The 21162-nt window shown below is 50.3% G+C and overlaps 1 long non-coding RNA gene and 1 pseudogene across 1 annotated transcript; one reads left to right on the top strand and one right to left on the bottom strand.

Annotated features, from left to right (window-relative positions):
- Nucleotides 1-15085: 15085 nt before the first annotated feature.
- On the top strand, nucleotides 15086-20708 carry LOC119134995. The gene is made up of 3 exons (XR_005100471.1): nucleotides 15086-15095; nucleotides 18510-18513; nucleotides 20400-20708. It is a non-coding gene; the product is annotated as an uncharacterized LOC119134995 (long non-coding RNA).
- On the bottom strand, nucleotides 15889-16093 carry LOC119135287 (annotated as a pseudogene).
- Nucleotides 20709-21162: the final 454 nt, after the last annotated feature.

The following is a 21162-nucleotide window of genomic DNA, read 5'->3' as shown; positions in this document are numbered from 1 at the left end:
GACTTCCAGACGGCTTCGGGGAGATTCTGGTCTACCATCCGGCGTCTCAGGAGGGGGAAGCAGTGTACCGTCAACACTGTTTTCAGTGGAGATGGCGTGCTGCTGACCTCGACTCGAGACGTCGTGAGTCGGTGGGGAGAATACTTCGAAGACCTTCTCAATTCCACCGACACGCCTTGCATTGTGGATGCAGGGCCTGGAGACTCTGAGGTGGACTCTCCAATCTCTGGGGTCGAAGTCACTGAGGTAGTTAGAAAGTTCCTCGGGGGCAAGGCCCCAGGGGTGGATGAGATTCGCCCAGAGTTTTTAAAGGCTCTGGATGTGTTGAGGCTGTCCTGGTTGACACGCCTCTGCAACAGCACGTGGACATCGGGGACGGTACCTCTGGATTGGCAGACTGGGGTGGTGGTTCCCCTCTTTAAGAAGGGGGACCGGAGGGTGTGTTTCAAGTACAGAGGAATCACACTCCTCAGCCTCCCTGGTAAGGTCTATTCAGGGGTGCTGGAGAGGAGGGTCCGTCGGGAGGTCGAACCTCGGATTCAGGAGGAGCAGTGTGGCTTTCGTCCTGGCCGTGGAACAGTGGACCAGCTCTACACCTTCGGCAGGGTCCTCGAAGGGGCATGGGACTTCGCTCAACCAGTCCACTTGTGTTTTGTGGGCTTGGAGAAGGCGTTCGACCGTGTCCCTCGGGAGGTTCTCTGGAGGGTGCTTCGGGAGTACGGGGTGCCGAGCCAACCAGGGATGAGAACGGCAAATGAAAAAAAACACTGAAAAGTAGCCGGGGTCTCGCCGCAGGGGGCCAGGGGCCGCAGGCCCCCCCAATGGGGGCCGCAGTGGGCCGGGGACAACAGGCCCACATTGGGGGCTGCAGGGGCCACAGGCCCCTATTGGGGGCCGCAGGGGGCCAGGGGCAATGCCCCGGAGGGGGCCCAGGAGGAAAAGCTCCCTGGAAACTCCTGGATTTTGGCAGTATAGCAACCCCAAAACCATTAATTTCATCACTCAATTTCAACAGTTTTGTTAAAAAAATATTCCTGCTTGGTGGGCTACCAAGGTGAATATAATACAGTCAAGCCTCGGTTTTCGACCACAATCCGTTCCAGAAGGCGGTTCGAGAAGCTAGTTGGTGGAATTCCGAATCTATTTTCCCATTACAATATTGGAACATTTTTAATCCGTTCCAAGACTTTAAGCATTTTGTCATTTGCGAATTTTTGTCCGATCGCGCAACTGCAGCGCACTGCCGAACACGCAACCGTAGCGCGTCGCCGACCGCTCAACTGCACCGCACTGGTCGCATTATTGTGACAGAGCCGTCGCTGAAATTTAGAAAATATTTTTAAATTCCTGATGTCCATCCATCCATTTTCTGTACCGCTTAGTCCCCACGGGGGTTGCGGGTGTGCTGCAGCCTATCCCAGTCGCCATCGGGCGCTTTCCAAATTTCAAGTGGATCTAAGTGCGCAGGGAGCTTAATTTTGTCCGATCGCTCAACTGCAGCGCACCGCCGAACGCGCAAACGTAGCGCGTCGCCGACCGTGCAACCTCACCGCGCTGATCGCATTATTGTGACAGCCCCGTTGCTGAAATTTAAAAAATATTTTTAAAGTCCTGATGTACTTTCCAAAATTGAAGTCGACCTCAGTGCGCAGGGAGCTTAATTTAGTCCAATCGCGCAACCGCAGCGCGCCGTGCGCTTACTGTCGCATTGCTTTAAGAGCGTCTTTGTGTTCCGAGTTGTAAGATGACTCTGCTCTCGAGCCATGCCCATCTGAATCAGTTCCTGATCCCGTTCGACTTGTCTATTTCCCTGGCACGATCCTCGTCTTTTTTCTCTAAAGCTTTCGCCATGCTGGCTAAAACTTTTGCTAATTAGGCAAATGAGTAGACAAATGATGTGACGAAAGTAGCGCCAAAATGCTGCCCAAAATAAGGCGGCTGTTGTCGCAATACTGCTGCCAATATAACTCCCGACGGAAAGAAAACACGGAAATCCGTGGATCCGCGGAAGATTCTCATCCCTGCATCATGGACAACACCTCTCACCCCCTCCATGACTTTGTGCGGTCCCTGGGACGTTCCTTTAGCAGCAAACTATTACACCCACGGCGTAGATAGAAAATATTCCGCAGGTCCTTCTTTCCCACTGCTGTCAGACTCTACAACATGCGTGGCGCCTGATAAAATTGTGTTTCGTCTCTACCGCTACTGGTGGCACTTGTCTTTGTCCTTGTCTGTTATTTATCCTACTCTTGTACGCTGCTATGACAAGTAAATTTCCCCGCTGTGGGATGAATATAGTTCTATCATCATTTATAACCCAGAAGTTGCACTGTACCACAGTAGCTATATTGCACCTATTTTGTCGTATTTCTTTGCCTTTTTAATTTTTGACGACACTTTTACTACACCGCAAAATTACTCCGCTGTGCTATTTCAGCAGAATCCGTCTGCTGCAGTCATTTTTCCGCCAGAAGGGTAAGGCTGCTCCCTACTGGCGAACTTTCACCGTTACATCACCATTGAGCCCACACACAATTCGGGTGCCAATGTGAGTAAATTATCCTCTCACTAAAGCAAACTCCTTTGTCTCATGAGTCTGCGAGCATTTCGACGTCTATTAGACGTCTATATGCTAACCAGACGTCTCGGCTAAAACACGTCTAAAAGGGTAACAAATATAGACGTCTGTGGCGTGCAAGGACTGGAGTCGGAGGCGGAGTGACAAACGACGGTGCCAACGGCAGTTGTTTTAATGACATTTATAATTATTCTTATTCAACAACGGGCAGACTCTTTTCCCTTCGAGATCCTAACACACACTAAACTAAATACGAAATTCCCACACGTGTAAACTGTCCCACCGGAACTCTGTAACGTGAACTTAGGTTCCGGGTGAATTATGTCAACCCACTACACAAGCCCCCCCAGAATTCACCCATAGTCAAAATCGCCACGCCGGAAAGGGACGACAGCCCGACCACGGCGGGTGTAGGTGGCAGGGGCCGGCAGGGGGTCAGGGGTAGGGGGCGCCGCTGGAAAGACCGCTGGGCTGGACGGTCGTGTTGTCGGTCGGGCAGGCGGGAGCTCGGTCAGGTTGGAGGGGCGAGGCGCTGGGGGGCGTCCGCGGCGTGGGGCCTGCGCCAATTCCAATGTCCGGGAAACATCCACGTGGGCAGGCTTAATCCTATCAACCGAGATAGTCTCAGGCCTACCGCCGATGTCCACGACCATGCTCTTACCCCCGTGCTGCAAGACCTTAAAAGGCCCGTCGTAAGGCGGGCGCAACGGTCCGCGGTGGGCGTCGTGGCGGATGAACACAAAACCCGCCGAGCGCAGGTTGGTGGGCACCCGGGAAACAGGGGTGCAGTGCTGTGATGTGGGGACAGGTGCGAACGTCCTGGCAACTTCCAGCAGGGAGGACCGCTGCCTGGCCGCCGACCAAGGCGTTGTGGCGTCCGGAATGAAGTCCCCAGGAACCCGTAGTACCTGGCCGTAGACGAGCTCGGCAGACGAGGACTGCAGGTCCTCCTTAGGGGCCGTCCTGAGGCCCAGCATGACCCAAGGAAGTCTGTCTACCCAGTTGCCATCCACCAGACTGGCGCGTAGAGCAGCCTTCATGGAGCGGTGGAACCGCTCGCACAGCCCGTTAGCCTGGGGGTGATATGCGGTGGTGCGGTGCAGCTTGACCCCTAAGTCCCTAGCAACCACATTCCAGACTTCGGAAGTAAACTGTGCACCCCGGTCCGAGGAGAGGTCTGAGGGTGTTCCAAAGCGTGCGACCCATGTGCCGATAAACGCCCGGGCCACGTCGGCAGCTGAGGTTGAGGAGAGGGGGACGGCCTCAGGCCAACGGGTCGTCCTGTCCACCATGGTGAGGAGGTAGGTGAAACCATGGGAAGGGGGGAGCGGGCCCACAAGGTTGACGTTGACGTGGTCGAACCTCCTCTCGGGGACAGTAAACGGCTCCAACGGGGCCTTGGTATGGCGGTGCACCTTCGCACGCTGACAAGCCACACATGAGTCGACCCAGGCCCGCACGTCTCTCTTCAGCCCTTTCCAGACGAACTTCTGAGCCACCAGCCTCACGGACGCCTTTCTGCCAGGATGGGACAGGTCGTGTATCGCCTCAAAGACAGCCCGCTGCCTGAGCCGCCAACCGCGACCTCCTCCAGGCGCAGCCCAGTGTCCGAGTCTTTGAGTGACTGGATCCCAGGATCTGAGGCTTGGTCAGCACTCATACTTGAGTAGTCGAGACCCAGCTGAACCGTGTGGATGACCGCTCTAGAGAGGCAATCGGCGACCACGTTGGACTTGCCGGCGATGTGTCGGATATCTGTGGTGTACTCGGAGATAAAAGACAGCTGACGCTGCTGGCGGGCGGACCACGGCTCAGCCACCTTGGACATAGAGAACGTGAGGGGTTTGTGGTCGACGAAAACCGTAAACTCACGGCCTTCCAGGATGGAGCGGAAATGGCGGATCGCCAACCAGACGCCGAGTAGCTCCCTGTCGAATGTGCTGTATTTGCGCTCCCTAGGGACCAGCTGGCGGCTGAAAAAGGCGAGCGGTTGCCAGGCGCCACCAACCCACTGCTCAAATACAGCACCAACTGCGTAGTCAGATGCGTCGGTTGTGAGGACGACCGGGGCTCCAGGCGACGGGTGGACCAACATGTCGGATCATTGTTGTTGTGTTAATGTCATGATGTCTTTTGTCTCAAGTCTCTGTTCAGTCCTGTTGTTGGTTTTGTTAGTAAGTTATGTCAGTTTACCGAGTCTGTTAGTTTGTTTTCTCCAATAAACCCTGGTCCAAGCTGCACTTGGTCGCCCTGCTCCATTTCGTTTCGTGACAGAATGATCCGACCCCTACAGCGACCAGCGCTTGGACCCCCCTCCACCACCAGCTCCCGTCCGTGACGCCTGATCCACGTCCGTCGTCCGAGCTTGTTCCAGCACCATGGGCTCCGCGGCCGCCATCGGACTTTGCTCCAGCGACGCTGGACTCGCGGCCGCCATCGGAGTTCCTCCCGGCGCCATCGGCTCCACGACCGTCATCGGACTCCACACCTGCGACGCCGGACCCGCGGCCGCCATCGGAGTTCCTCCCGGGGCCATCAGACTCGCGGCCGCCAACGGGCTCCACCCCAGCGTCGCAGGACCCGCGGGCGTCAGCAGACTTCAAGCCAGCTGCGCCGGACCCAAGATCGTCCCTGGCCCCACTCCCACTGCTGCGGCGCGCGGTGGCTCTTGCTGCTGCCACAGCTCCGCCTTCCGAATGCCGCTGATCGCGGTCGGGACTTTCAAATGCCGCCGATTGCGGCGCTGACTTTCGTATGCCGCCTATTGCGGTTCTGTTTCCCCGAGTTTCCGCCAAGTGCGGTTCGGTTTCCCCAGGTTTCCGCCGAGTGCTGTTCTGTTTCCGCCGAGTGCGGTTCTGTCCCCGGGTTTCCGCCGAGTGCGGTTCTGTCCCCAAGTTTCCGCCGAGTGCGGTTCTGTTCCCGCCGAGCGTGGTTCTGTTCCCGCCGAGCGCGGTTCAGACTTTGTCACAGGCCAGTGGGGTCATCTGGACTGGTGCGCTTCCCCCCCGCGCGTCCCGTGGGGGTTTGGTTTTTTGGGACGTCGGGAGCCGTCCCTTGTGGGGGGGTTCTGTCACGACTCGTCCCCGGTTGTTTGATATGTAGGTTGTCATCGTTTCTCTCCGTCTGTGTACTCGCCCCTCCCTTCCTGTGTCAACTCACAATCAATGTACTAATCACAGTCACCTGCCTCTTGTTACCTGTCTCGTATTTAAGTCCTGTCTGCGTGTCACTCCCCTGTCGGATCATTGTTGTTGTGTTAATGTCATGATGTCTTTTGTCTCATGTCTCTGTTCAGTCCTGTTGTTGGTTTTGTTAGTAAGTTATGTCAGTTTACCGAGTCTGTTAGTTTGTTTTCTCCAATAAACCCTGGTCCAAGCTGCACTTGGTCGCGCTGCTCCATTTCGATTCGTGACATATTTACTATAGGATGCTTCATACTTTAACGAAGTTTTTTTATAATTGGAAAATGTTTTACTTTTACTGATATTTTTGTTTTTTTCATTCTTTGACAGTGAGAAGGACGTACAATTATCCCATGTCAATGAAAAGTAAGAAAAAAAGTTATTTGAAGTTATTAAACTAATTGTTGTCTCTGCACTAGTTAATTTCTGTTCATCTCAGAGTTTCAGAAAATAATGATAGAGAGTATGGCATTCTTAATTGAAAAAGTGGAAAAGTCAAACTCTCCAAATGTTATGGAGACACCGAGCCCCTCCGGGCAATTGCCTATTTAATCGAAGGAAGCCTCAAGAGAGTTGGAACTAAATCAACCAAACGTACGACGGTCCTTGGTAAGTAATAACGCTTTGAATCAGTGTTTGTGAACACTTTTGGATGTTATGGTCTCTTTTCCTCATGAAATGTTTCAAAAAACTGTAGGCGGGTATATTTGCTTTCTACTGGGATGTAATCCACTCTTAATTCATATCATAATTTCTGTTCATAATTTGTAATATACAGGTTAGAAAGCAAGGTAGTGGCCGCCAGGGCAAGATGGCCTTCCAAAAGACGGCCTTCTATGAAATTGTCAAAGGTAAATTAAAAAAAAAAAAAATTTCAATTGTTATATTAGGATCGTGTCATGTTAGCGTGTGACTGAACTGGGTAATTGTACCATTCTGACAGTTAATTAACATGGTTTGTCTCCATTAAATTTCTATGGTTATAGTCTGACATTATTTCTTAATTACTTACAGCATAACCCAGTCAATAATGGGCGGTGCCTTTGAGCCAGGTCCCTTGAAACCATGTTTAACTTTAGGCTTACATTGAAATGTTATGCACATCAAAATGTGGTCGCAAAATGCCTTGAATTGTTTTTCTGCGGCCTAGCAAATTTCATGCATCATGTAATGTTAATATTGCAAATTTACCATTTATCCTTGGTCTGTGTTTGCAGAAGCAGTCCTGGTATCATACCCGAAGGCCACGGAGGAATCAGTGTATAAATCTATGGCACTGAAATTAAAAGAGGCACCAGCGTGTTGTGGTGGTGGGGGCTATATGAGGAAATTAACCAAAATATTTTTTTTTCTATAATTTGAATATTTTATTTTTTGAATTTTGTCATTTGCCGCTGTCTAAATAATATATTTGCACATTATTTTGTTTTTGATGGTTTAATGTTTTCAAAAATGCATTTATTTAGATTTGCAGTTAGCACCAATATATACACATCTGTGTTACTGAAATAAAGTTAGATGTCCAAAAACACACTGTATATTTTCCAAAACATCCTGGAACTACTCAAAGGTAAGGATCTCAGGTTAAATGTATTGAAGTTGAATAGACGTCTAGTGTCAAGGAACGGAACGGAGCAGGGCGACCAAATGCAGTTTGGACTAGGGTTTATTGGAGAACACTAACAGACTCGGCAAACTGACATGACTTAACAAACAAAACCAACAACAGGACTGGCCGACAAAGATGTGCAACATGAAGACATTAAGACAACAACAATCCGACAGGGCGTGAGGGGCAGACAAGATTTATATACACGACAGGTAACAAGAGGCAGGTGAGATTAATCAAACTAATCATGGGCCCACAGGAGGGGAGGGGCGAGCACACAGACAGAAACCATGACAACAGACACGTAGTGGAACGGCTTGGGACGAGACGTGACATCTAGATGTTCAAATGATCACTAGCTATTAGCGCTAATCGCGCTGATAGCTACTAGCCATCATTCGAACATCTACTCAATAAACGTCTGAAAAAACTTTCACATAAAAGACGTCTAAAAGACGTCTATGTCATAGACGTCTATATTTGTTACCCTTTTAGTTTACTTGGTTAGTAGTAATGTGCCATTAGAGTTTGTGTTTCCAACCCCTTCTCGTCCCAGCGTACCCCTCCATAGGTGGTGGTTTCGTCCCACTCTGGCGTTGAAGTCTCCAAGCAGGATTAGCTTATCCTCCTTGGGGACTTCCGATAGGACTTTGTCTAGGTCAGCGTAGAAGGCCTCCTTAACTTCGTCCTGTGCATCAAGTTTTGGTGCATAGGCACTAATGACCGTGGCCATCTGATTGTTGGCAAGCATCAGGCGTATGGTCATTAGGCGCTCGTTAATGCCCACAGGGAGTTCATGGAGGTGGTTGATGAGGCGGTTCTTGATAGCAAAACCCACACCATGGATTCTTGGCTCAGTTGCAGGTTTTCCTTTCCAAAAGAAAGTATATCCACCTTTTTCCTCCTTCAGCTGCCCTTCATCTGCTAGTCGGGTCTCGGAGAGTGCTGCGATGTCGATCTGGAACTTCCTTAGCTCTCTGGAGATGATGGCAGTTCGCCTTTCAGGTCGATCACTGGCTTGGTTGTCCGTTAGGGTCCGCACGTTCCAGGCTCCAATGTGTACATGTTTTTGTTTCTGACCGCGTGATGGTGATCCCTCTGGATGCGGTATTCCAGACAGGATTTTGTGAGGCAGGCTATGTTTAGGGTACCTTTTCTAACCCCCTCCCCTAAATGGGGTGAGCAGAGTGGATCCTAAATAGGGCTGCTCAGTCATGGGTGCAGCTGCCGAGAAGCTCTTCTGCCTCAGTCCAAGAACTTAACGACTGAATCTAACACCCACCGCCTGTGCCTGCGCTCCCGCACCACCAGACTTTCCAACAGCTTCGTACTCCAGGCTGTTAGGATCCTGAACTCGCTCCCCCTTTCAGCGTAGCGTCCTGTTCTTGCTGTATGCTCACTGGCTCGGTTTTGCCCCTCATATTATTGGTCTGTTTTTATTCATCGCTCATTTTATTTTATTTATTATTTATGGTTCGTGCCTTCTTGTTTTTGTTTTGTGTCGCCTACTTGTATGTCTCGTCACCGTGGGATGGAGGAAACGGAATTTCGGTTTCTTTGTGTGTCTTGACATATGAAGGGATTGACAATAAAGCTGACTTTGACTTTGACTGTGTGCCAGGTTGTGGCTAGGGGCTGCCAGACCTCACTGTCCTGCCCCCGTTACCACTCCCTGATCGCCACAGGACTTTGTTGTCCAGGATGTAAAATGGAATACGTTCCCTTCAGGAGGACGCCTGCGCGTGACGTCTTTTAGCGTGGGGAGACTGATGCGCCTGCAGCCACCACACGGTCCTTGGCAGAAAGGGGCCGGGATCCAATGGCATGGGTCCATGACGATTGGAGACCACCCTCTGTTGCAGCCTTCGTCCGCCTTCAGTACCGTTGTGACTCACAGTGTCATCCTCCGCCACTCCCACCGTTGAGGTCTTTGGATCGCACTTTGTCTGGAACCTCCCCTTCGACCTTACCGCCATGGTTGAACCTACCAGGAGCCGAGACTCCAGACGGCATCGCTCTTAGGTTCATCGGAACACGCAAGGCTCTCCACCACGGCAAGGTGGCGATCCATGGAGAACGGTTAGCATATAGACGTCTATTAGACGTCGAAATGCTCGCAGACTCATGAGACAAAGGAGTTTGCTTTAGTGAGAGGATTATCGTAATTTTCGGACTATAAATCGCGTTTTTTTTCATAGTTTGGGTGGGGGGGCGACTTATAATAAGGAGCGACTTATATGTGTTTTTTTTTCAAAAAAAAAAAAAAAAGTGCAACCGCGATAAACGAACCGCAATGTAGCAAGGGATTACTGTAATTTGAATTTCAAGTGACGTCAGCGGCGTGGCGGTTGTTTACATAAAGGACAAAGATTGACTCAACTGAGCTCTCTTTCACTTCCGTGGATTGAAGTCGGGGGCCGGCGCTTGGCCGGGTGGCTGTCCAGGGACGGTGGATGGGGCTCAGACAATGCTTTTACGCACGCCCGGTCCTACTCTACCGAGCTGTCTTTCACCTCCGTGGATGGAAGTCGAGGGCCGGCGCTTGGCCGGGTGGATGTCCGGGGACGGTGGATGGGGCTCGGTCATGGCTTTTACGCACGCCCGGTCCTATTCTATGGAGCTCTCTTCCACTTCCGTGGCTGGAAGTCCACACCGCCACAAGCCTGGAAGTTTGTTTTGTTAAATAAAGAGCCGTTTACCAAACCCATGTTTTTCCTTGAACTTTGTTAACGCTACAATATAGTTATATAGTAGATCTGTGGAATAACGACGAGGCTGACGTCAGGGCGCACGCGCAGCGTTGTTGACAAAGGACGAGGAATTTGATCGATGGATTTAATGATCCCCTCCGTGAGTCGTCACCTTATCGTGGTGGAGGGGTTTGCGTGCCCCTATGATCCTAGGAGCCATGTTGTCTGGGGCTTCGTGCCCCTGGTAGGGTCACCCATGGCAAACGGGTCCTAGGTGAGGGGCCAGACAAAGCACGGCTCAAAAAGCCCCTTATGATGAAAAAGATATATGGACACAGATTTCCCTCGCCCGGACGCGGGTCACCGGGGCCCCCCTCTGGAGCCAGGCCTGGAGGCGGGGCTCGAAGGCGAGCGTCTGGTGGCTGGGCCTTCGCCCATGGGGCCCGGCCGGGCTCAGCCCGAAAAGGAAACGTGGGTCCCCCTTCCCATGGGCTCGCCACCTGTGGGAGGGGCCAAAGGGGTCGGGTGCATTGCAAGCTGGGCGGCGGCCAAAGGCAGGGACCTTGGCGGTCTGATCCCCGGCTGCAGAAGCTGGCTCTTGGGACATGGAATGTCACCTCTCTGGCTGGAAAGGAGCCCGAGCTGGTGTGCGAGGCAGAAAAGTTCCGACTAGATATAGTCGGACTTGCCTCCACGCACAGTTTGGGTTCCGGTACAAGCCCTCTCGAGAGGGGCTGGACTCTCTTCCACTCTGGAGTTGCCCACGGTGAGAGGCGTCGAGAGCAGGTGTGGGTATACTTATTGCCCCCCGGCTGGGTGCCTGCACATTGGGGTTTACCCCGGTGAACGAGAGGGTAGCCTCCCTCCGCCTTCGGGTGGGGGGACGGGTCCTGACTGTTGTTTGTGTCTATGCACCAAACGGCAGCTCAGAGTACCCACCCTTTTTGGAGTCCCTGGAGGAAGTGCTGGAGGGCGCTCCTTCTGGGGACTCCATCGTTCTACTGGGTGACTTCAATGCTCACGTGGGCAATGACAGTGAGACCTGGAAGGGCGTGATTGGGAGGAACGGCCCCCCCGATCTGAACCCGAGCGGTGTTCTATTATTGGACTTCTGTGCTCGACACGGATTTTCTATAATGAACACCATGTTCAAACATAAGGGTGTCCATGTGTGCACTTGGCACCAGGACACCCTAGGCCGCAGTTCGATGATCAACTTTGTAGTCGTGTCATCGGATTTGCGGCCGCATGTTTTGGACACTCGGGCGAAGAGAGGGGCGGAGCTGTCAACTGATCACCACCTGGTGGTGGGTTGGCTCCGACGGTGGGGGAAGATGCCGGTCCGACCTGGCAGACCCAAACGTTCTGTGAGGGTCTGCTGGGAACGTCTGGCGGAATCCCCTGTCAGGAAGAGCTTCAACTCCCACCTCCGGCAGAGCTTTTCCCACGTCCCGGGGGAGGCGGGGGACATTGAGTCCGAGTGGACCTTGTTCCGCGCCTCCATTGTTGAGGCGGCCGACCGGAGCTGTGGCCGTAAGGTCATTGGTGCCTGTCGTGGCGGCAATCCCCGAACCCGCTGGTGGACACCGGCGGTAAGGGATGCCGTCAAGCTGTCCTATCGGGCCGTTTTGGCCTGCGGGACTCCGGAGGCAGCTGACAGGTACCGGATGGCCAAGCGGAACGCGGCTTCGGCGGTTGCTGAGGCAAAAACCCGGGCGTGGGAGGAGTTCGGCGAGGCCATGGAGAATGACTTCCGGACGGCTTCGAGGAAATTCTGGTCCACCATCCGGCGTCTCAGGAGGGGGAAGCAGTGCAACGTCAACACTGTTTACAGTGGAGATGGCGTGCTGCTGACCTCGACTCGGGACGTCACGCCTTCCATTGTGGAAGCAGGGCCTGGGGACTCTGAGGCGGACTCTTCAATGTCTGGGGTTGAAGTCACTGAGGTAGTTAAAAAACTCCTCGGTGGCAAGGCCCCGGGGGTGGATGAGATCCGCCCGGATTTCTTAAGGGCTCTGGATGTTGTGGGGCTGTCATGGCTGACACGTCTCTACAGCATCGCGTGGACATCGGGGACAGTGCCTCTGGATTGGCAGACTGGGGTGTTGGTTCCCCTCTTTAAGAAGGGGGACCGGAAGGTGTGTTCCAATTACAGGGGAATTACACTCCTCAGCCTCCCTGGTAAGGTCTATTCAGGGGTGCTGGAGAGGAGGGTCCGTCGGGAGGTCGAACCTCGGATTCAGGAGGAACAGTGTGGCTTTCGTCCTGGCCGTGGAACAGTGGACCAGCTCTTCACCCTCAGCAGGATCCTCGAGGGTGCATTGGAGTTCGCCCAACCAGTCCACATGTGTTTTGTGGACTTGGAGAAGGCGTTCGACCGTGTCCCTCGGGAGGTTCTGTGGGGGGTGCTTCGGGAGTACGGGGTACCGAGCCAACTGATAAGGGCGATTCGGTCCCTGTATCACCGATGCCAGAGTTTGGTCCGCATTTCCGGCAGTAAGTCGGATTCGTTCCCAGTGAGGGTTGGACTCCGCCAAGGCTGCCCTTTGTCACCGATTCTGTTCATAATTTTTATGGACAGAATTTCTAGGTGCAGCCGAGACGTTGAGGGTGTCCGGTTTGGGGACCTCAGCATCGCGTCTCTGCTTTTTGCAGACGACGTTGTGCTTTTGGCTTCTTCAGGCCGTGATCTACAGCTCTCACTGGAGCGGTTCGCAGCCGAGTGTGAAGCGGTCGGGATGAGGGTCAGCACCTCCAAATCCGAGTCCGTGGTCCTCGATCGGAAAAGGGTGGAATGCCCTCTCCGGATCGGGGATGAGATCCTGCCCCAAGTGGAGGAGTTTAAGTATCTTTGGGTCTTGTTCACGAGTGAGGGGAGGATGGAGCGCGAGATCGACAGGCGGATCGGTGCAGCGTCGGCAGTAATGCGGACTCTGTACCGGTCCGTCGTGGTAAAGAGAGAGCTGAGCCAAAAGGCAAAGCTCTCAATTTACCGGTCGATTTACGCTCCTACCCTCACCTATGGTCACGAGCTATGGGTCGTGACCGAAAGAACGAGATCCCGGATACAAGCGGCCGAAATGAGTTTTCTCCGCAGGATGTCTGGGCTCTCCCTTAGAGATAGGGTGAGAAGTTCGGTCATCCGGGAGAGACTCGGAGTAGAGTCGCTACTCCTCCACGTTGAGAGGAGCCAGATGAGGTGGCTCGGGCATCTCATCAGGATGCCTCCTGGACGCCTCCCTGGGGAGGTGTTCCGGGCATGTCCCACCGGTAGGAGACCCAGGGGACGACCCAGGACGCGCTGGAGAGACTATGTCTCTCGGCTGGCCTGGGAACGCCTTGGGATCCCCCGGGATGAGCTAGATGAAGTGGCTGGGGAGAGGGAAGTCTGGGAGTCCCTCCTGAAGCTGCTGCCCCCACGACCCGACCCCGGATAAGCGGAAGAAGATGGATGGATGGATGGGAGTAGGACTTTTTTTCCCACGATGACATACATATATATATATATATATATATATATTTTTTTTTTTTTTTTTAATTATATATTATATATATAATTTTTTTATTTTTTTTAGTGGGTAGATCTTTGTGACTTATTCATTTCAAAAGTAGCTCGCGAGCTGAAAAAGTTTGGGCACCCCTGCACTAGACACAGCTCTAATCTAATCGCCGGAAACTTGGGGACAGAACCGCAATCAGTAGAATCTCGGGAAGCAGAGTCGCGCTCTGCGACAAACGGAGAGTCTGAACCGCAATCGACGGCATACGGGAAGTCAGAGCCGCAATCGGCGTCATTTGGAAGTCAGCGCTGTGCGCAGCGGTAGGAGCCACCACGCGCTGCAGCAGTGGGAGCGGGGCCAGGGACTATCATGGGTCCGGCGCACCTGGCTTGAAGTCCGGCGATGGCCGCGGATCCGGCGACAGCCTTAGATCCGGCGGCGCAAAGGTGGATCCCGATGGCGCACGTGCGTGCGGCGTCGCTGGAGCGAAGTCCGATGGCGGCCGCGGAACCGATGGCGCCGGGAGGAACTCCGATGGCGGCCGCCGGTCCGGCGTCGCTGGAGCGAAGTCCGACGGCGGCCGCGGAGCTGGTGGCGCTGGAACAAGCTCCGACGACGGACGTGGATCGGGCGTCACGACGGGAGCTGGTGGAGGAGGTTGGTCCAGGCGCTGGTCGCTGAAGTGGTTGGATCGTTCTGTCAGGATCGGAATGGAGCAGGGCAACCCAATGCAGCTTGGACCTGGGTTTATTGAGGGAAAAGGTACGAGCCCAACAGAACCGGTAAACTAACATAACTCAACGGACCGACCGACAGACTGGCTAACGGAAACATAACTGATAAAGACAGGAACTAAAAGAAACAAGAAACAAGGACGACATCAACGATCCGACAGGGAGTGACACGCAGACAGGACTTAAATAAGAGACAGGTAACGAGAGGCAGGTAGGTGACTGAGATTAGTACATTGATTGCGAGTAGACGCAGGAAGGGAGGGGCGAGTACACAGACGCGGGCAGAAACCATGACAAACTACACATAATAAAACAACCGGGGACGAGTCATGACAGCTCCCAGGCTTTCCTCTCTTCTCTAACATCGACGGCGATTCAGAGGACCGTTCAGATGCGAGTCTTTTCGCTTTTTGCGCTCAAGGAATCTGGGTGTCTGCACTCAACTCATCTGTGGCTATTTCTTGTGACATGTCACTTTCCATTTGTGTGCTTACCACATGCCCCTCCCTTTCCCTTTCCTCACTTGTTTCCTCTCCACTACTTGTAGGCATTTCTTCTACTCCATCAATTTCCTCTGCGTTCTCTGTTGGTGGGGGTGGCACATGCCCCTCCCTTTCCCTCTCCTCATCTATTCCCTCGTTACCTGTTCTCTCGTCACCTGTTCCCTCATCACCTGTTTCCTCGTCACCTGTTCCCTCCTCACCTGTTCCTTCCTCACCCGTTTCCTCTCCACCAATCACAGGCCTTGGCGGGAAATTTGAATTTCCAAAATGTTTGTTAGCTTCATTTTCCTTCACCTGTGTCATTTCTCTCCCGGCGTTCAGTTCGTTGGCAAAAGACCTTGGGCACTTTCTGTAGAGATGATCAGTTTCTACACAGAGATGGCACTTTCTGCCATTGGTACACTCGAAAGTGTGACCAATAACTCTACATTACATGCTGTCCACACTTGCGGCAGAGCTTGGGTTGGCCCTGACAATATATGTAGCCTCGGTTTTCTCCCAAAACTATCATTGATGGGAGATGTTTCAGGCCCTGGAACCCCTAAGGGTTCTCCCATTGTTGAATGGGGACCCGCCAGGAACAATTCCAGATGCCATCTTCATCTCTCACCTTCATAGCCTGGCCTTTAACCGTGCAATATCTTCCCAGAAAATTACAAATGTCCTCTGCATTCACTGTCTCATTAAACATTCTGACAATAACTGTTTTCGCAGTATTGTCGGTCAGCCTTTCAACAATAAACACAGAGAACTGGGATTTAACATTTCCATACCGATTCCAAAACTCACGCAGGTTTGCCGCAGAACAAAAGCTCACATCAAAGCCTTTGCTAAAAGGCAACGTTAGAATGCAGTTCAAATCATATGCTTTCAATTTCAGGGTTTGTTGGTTTAGCTTTCTGGAAAAGTCTAAACTTGACATTACCAGCGGCTCACCATTCGTTTCCTTAAAATTGAAGCGTACACTAGGGTGCCTCCGCATGGCCGCATGGGGAGCCGCCATAGTGGAAGCACCACCTAAAGACATTTAGACAAAAGGAAAGAAACACTTAAAGAATACCAAACAACTACAAAATAACACAAAGTAAATTAAAGTAACTTGCCACTGTAGATTCTGTCACAACAGTATCAGGTTATTTGTAACACAATGCTATGACACTATTTCCTCCACAAAGTGAGTCAATTTCACTGCCACGTCAGGGTGAGAACTTGCGACTCAGGAGAGGTGATCGCCTTCCTAGCCAGCTAAGAACAGATACTACACTTGATCTTAGCCAAAAGGCCGAGAAGCGATGGTGTATACGAGTGACGGACTCGCTTACAGGCTTCCCTGTCTACCCATTCTCACCGACAGTTTCAGTACGGAACAGAGTGCTGCTCTTCTGGGCACTAATAAATCGGCAAACTTGTCTGCCGACTTATTTGTTCACTCTTCTTCACCCGCAGTAAAGCATGTGTCACGTGCCGTGCCAGAGAGTCGCTCGGCCGGCAACTTCCCTCAGCCACACCCTTTCGTTGTCATCATATCTGTCACCTGCTCCCTCTTGTTATCTGATGTATTTAAACCCTGCCCGTGTGTTTCTCCCTGTCGGTGTCTACTGTTGTCTCCCGTCTGTGGCCGCGCCTCGTGTTCCTGTCCTGCTCGTCCAGTTGCACCTCGGTCTTGTCTGGAGGCTCACGGTCAGAATCTGTTCTGTCTCCGACTGGACTTCTGTATATCTGTTCGCTGGCTGAGAGTCTCTATCAACTGTGTCTTCGTTTCCCCACCTACCTCCCTTCCAACTCCCTTTCCCTTCAATAAACCCTGGTTCAAGCTGCATTTGGTCGCCCGGCTCCAATCATTCCTGACAGCATGTAGTCGTTCACAAGGCATATGTATGTGTCTCCTTTCAGCAGTCTCTATCCAAATACACAGTGCAGGTATTAAATGTGTAGTCCCGGTGAACATAAAAGGAAAAGATTGAGATTTTGCAAAGAACTTTCCAGGGTCATCATATGTACCGAACGGCTGCGCTGGAAAGAGTTGGGCCAGAAGAATAGAACAAAACTGATGCAGAAGTGGCAGGATTGAACCCACGCCTCAGCAGAGACCGGAGCCTTAATCCAACACCTTAGACCGCTCGGCCACACTACCAACCACCTGTAATTTCTACATTGTATTTTGTTGACATATCTATTAAAACGTGAACTCGGAGGATAAAAAGTTGGTTTCTCCACCAGCATCCAGGTTAGTGGTGCCCGACTGAGCTTTGTTCATAATGTGATGAAGCCTGTACACAACAGAGTCGAAACAATATGAATGACAATCAGAATCCAGTTGCGCTGGATCCGAATGCTTGTTTGCTGGTTAGAGGACATCATGAAGGACTAGCGCTGAGCAGCAGAGTGGCGCAGCGGGAGTGTGCTGGGCCCATAACCCAGAGGTCGATGAATCGAAACCATCCTCTGCTATTTGGAACTTGTGTCCTTTGGACCTTCTTTGAAGTCATGATTTTGAGAAGAAATATGTGCATAATATTTTCCACACGTTGGTTGTGCTGCATGGAACTCGACCCATACTCAATGCATGCAGTTTATTAGGCATATATGTGCTTTCTTTCACCATTCTCAGTCCAAATACACCAGATATGGGCAAATGACAGCCCGCGGGCCAAATCCGGCCCACGGGCCTGCCAAACCCGAATAAATTGTATCATTAATCATTTTCCCTGCAATTTATTTGTTTCCCCCAATAGATGGGGAAGCGCCCGCTCGCGCATTTACTCCCGGAAGCCGTGTCAGAAAGCTCGGTGCACACTCACAAGTGTAAGTAGTACGGACCCGGCGCATTCCGCGCTCTATTTTCATCAGTGCCGAATTTCGAGTGTGGGCTGTGACATTAGAATTCTCATAATTCGTGTGCTGAGCTTTCAGATACAGTTTGACGCTAATGCCACCCCTGGAATCCTTCCATTAAAATGAGTGGCCCGAGGAAAAGAAAGGTGGACACTGAGTGCCGAGTGTTTAAAAAAAGGAGTGGACAATTTGGCTCGACATACGTGTGTGAGCAGACGTTCAGCTGCATGAACGTCAACAAAGCCCGTCGCAGATCTAGGTTAGAGGACCGACACCTCGGCTCTGTCCTAAGAATTACCACAACAAATTTTACTCCAGACCATGATGCACTAGCAAAAAAGGCAGACCAACAATACTATTGATTGATTTATTACTTTATTTCGATGTATTATTTCACTGATTCTTCAAGATGATGTATTTGGTCAGAATGTTAAGTTAAAAAAAAAGTTAAAGTCAAAGTCCCAATGATCGTCACACACACACCTGGGTGTGGTGAAATTTGTCTTCTGCATTTAACCCATCCCCGTGTGATTTTAATCCATCCCCTGGGGGAGAGGGGAGCAGTGAGCAGCAGCGGTGCCGCGCTCGGGAATCAGTTGGTGATCTAACCCCCCAATTCCAACCCTTAATGCTGAGTGCCAAGCAGGGAGTCAATGGGTCCCATTTTTATAGTCTTTGGTATGACCCGGCTGGGGTTTGAACCCACAACCTTCCAGTCTCAGGGTGGACACTCTACCACTAGGCCACTGAGCTGCCGTTTGATGTGATTTCGCCTCATTAGAAAAACATCTTTCATAAATTTGGCCTGCAGGCGCTGAAGTGATGAAAATATTATTCATAATAACAGTGCCGTATTTAATGAGAATCACTGATAGTAGTGTTTTGGTAAAATATTTTTTAATGCTGTTAATAAATGCATTTGTTTTCAAAAAGTTTATTTTGATTATCCATGCCGGATCAAAGTAAAAACTTTTTATGCAATGAACTTTACATGTGTGCGGATCAGGACCGCGGATAGATTTGCGCTGCATATATTGCAGCACCATGGACAACTCCACACCGTGTGCGGCTCAATGCCTATGACAGACCTGCGCCGTAGATAGCTCTCACACGCTTCTTGCTATACAGCACCGTGGACAGCGCTCATGATTTTTTTATTTGTTAGGGACTATGATAAATTAACAATATTCCAAGATATCAAACGGCTACTAACATACTGTGTGTTCTGACCTCTGGCGTTTTGACTAAGTTCCTAGTCGGACCTTTTTTCAGTGACGGACCAGCTAAAACAACGACAAACTAATACCAGTCTGTTTCAGCAGAGCGCTGGGTTAAATCTTTGTCTGTAAATGTTTGCACATCAGCATAACTTTAGTGTGTGGTGTATTTGTTTTCGTTTCATTATACAGTTTATCACATTTCTGACTGTACCTATTTTCACGAGTGAAACTCGCGGTGAATAATGTTCGTCCTGCCGACGCTATATTCAGTTTGCCCACTAAGGGGCTGTGGAGCTATGCTATAGAATTCACGTTGATGCATATTTACGTGTGTATGACTGTACGTATAACTTTGTTTTATTTTTGTAAAGAGAAAACAAATCGTTACATTTTGTAATGCTTATTTCTATTTATGTCATTTCAGTCTTACAGAAAGATTGTAATAGAAGAGTTGACAAATAAAGCTGAGGAAAAAATCCAAAATAAAATCGTCAACAAAATTTCTAGACTTCTTCGCCATTACCTGGCTGTTAGCTATCTGTCTAACAATTCAGAACATAGCGACGGCAGAATAACATATTTTAAGACAATTTAGCAGTATTACAAAATATCAAACGGCCATATGCATATTTTAAGGTAATTTAACCGTATTACAAAAATATCAAACAGCTGTATACATATTTTAAGATGAATTTCTAAACACAGCAAACTTGAACAGCAACACAATAAAACATGACTAAACATAAACATGACTACTCGGACTCACTTTCACTATCTGTTTCAGACTCAGATATAGATGTGGATGTAGTTGATCCAGAGCCTATCTCTGAGTCAATGTCTTTCTCTCCACCCTTGGACTCCTTCCAATTCAACAGCTCTTTCCATTTTGACAACTTGCCTGAAAGGCCAAGTCTGACATCTGGCTCGCCCAGTTCCTCCTATTCCAGCCTTGATGCATTTTCCCGGCTGTCCATAGCAGACTCCTTCCAGTGCAACCACTTGGCTAAAAGGCCAGGTTTGACATCCAGCTCGCCCATGTCGTCTTCCTGGATTAGCCGTGCCAATATCCCTACTTCATTCTGGAGTCGAGATACGTTCTCCCGACAGTCCTTAGCTTCCTCCTCCTTGTCCTTTTCAGATGAGCTTTCCTGGCTATCCTGCTCCATCTGTTCCACTTCTCATAATTTTGGAAGGAGCAAGATAGGTCGGTTTAGTGTTGACCGAGAAAACAAGAAGATGCAATGAAGCTGAAGCATATGCTGAAGCAATCTCAAGTACCGTAATTTTCGGACTATAAGTCGCGGTTTTTTTTCATAGTTTGGGTGGGGGGGCGACTTATACTCAGGAGCGATTTATATACATATATATGGGGTTTTTTCACTTTTTTGGGCATTTTATGGCTGGTGCGACTTATACTCCGGTGCGACTTATAGTCCGAAAATTACGGTACTTACCTTGTACTCTCGCAGCCATGCTTATCTCGCATGTGGCGGGACAGGATGGCGTAATCTTTTCCGCACTCTGGGCAATGTTTCTTTGTCTAAGGCAGTGCTTCTCAATTATTTTCTGTTACGCCCCCCCTAGCAAGAAGAAAACTATTCGCGCCCCCCACTCCCCACCGTGACTATCCATCTCTGCATAACATTTTATCCTTATTAACATTAAAGAAAAAAAGAAAGACATATGGTCAAACTTACAAAGAATAACTTTATCAAATCGTGTTTTAAGTCTGCAACAGAAAAGATTTTAAGTGCATCAATGCCTGAAATTAAGAATAAATAAATCCTTGTTTAAACTGTAAACATGTTTGACCAACTAATTGCACCATTGCAAAATTAAATCAAATCAATAAATAATATTTAATAATTATAATAACTAATAAACTACAAAAACAAAAAAAATAATAACTTATTTATATTCAGTTCAGCAACATTAACTCAGGAGCACAATATATAAAACACTTGAACCTACAAAACAAGGTGAATTAAACAATTTGTGCTCTTTTTTTCTTTCTTTTTTTCATCAAAATGAGGAGGAAGTCAGGTTTAATGGCTACAATGAGCACGTTTTGCAGTGCACAGCTTTTCGAAGCGAGGTTCGAAGCATGATAGTGCAACTCTCAGCTCCTGCTCAATGTTTAGCTGGGACCTGTACTTGGTCTTCAGTGCAGCAACAGCAGAGAAGCCAATCTCACAAAGGTAAGATGTTGCAAAAGGAAGCAGAATGCTCATAGCTTTCTCCCCTAAGAGTGGATACTGCCTCTCTACACTCAGCCAGAATGCACTGAGTGTCTGTGATGTAAACCTCA

Source organism: Syngnathus acus, chromosome 15 (assembly GCF_901709675.1).
Source record: "Syngnathus acus chromosome 15, fSynAcu1.2, whole genome shotgun sequence".
Lineage (NCBI taxonomy): Eukaryota > Metazoa > Chordata > Actinopteri > Syngnathiformes > Syngnathidae > Syngnathus > Syngnathus acus.
This window is presented reverse-complemented; position numbering and strand designations above follow the sequence as displayed.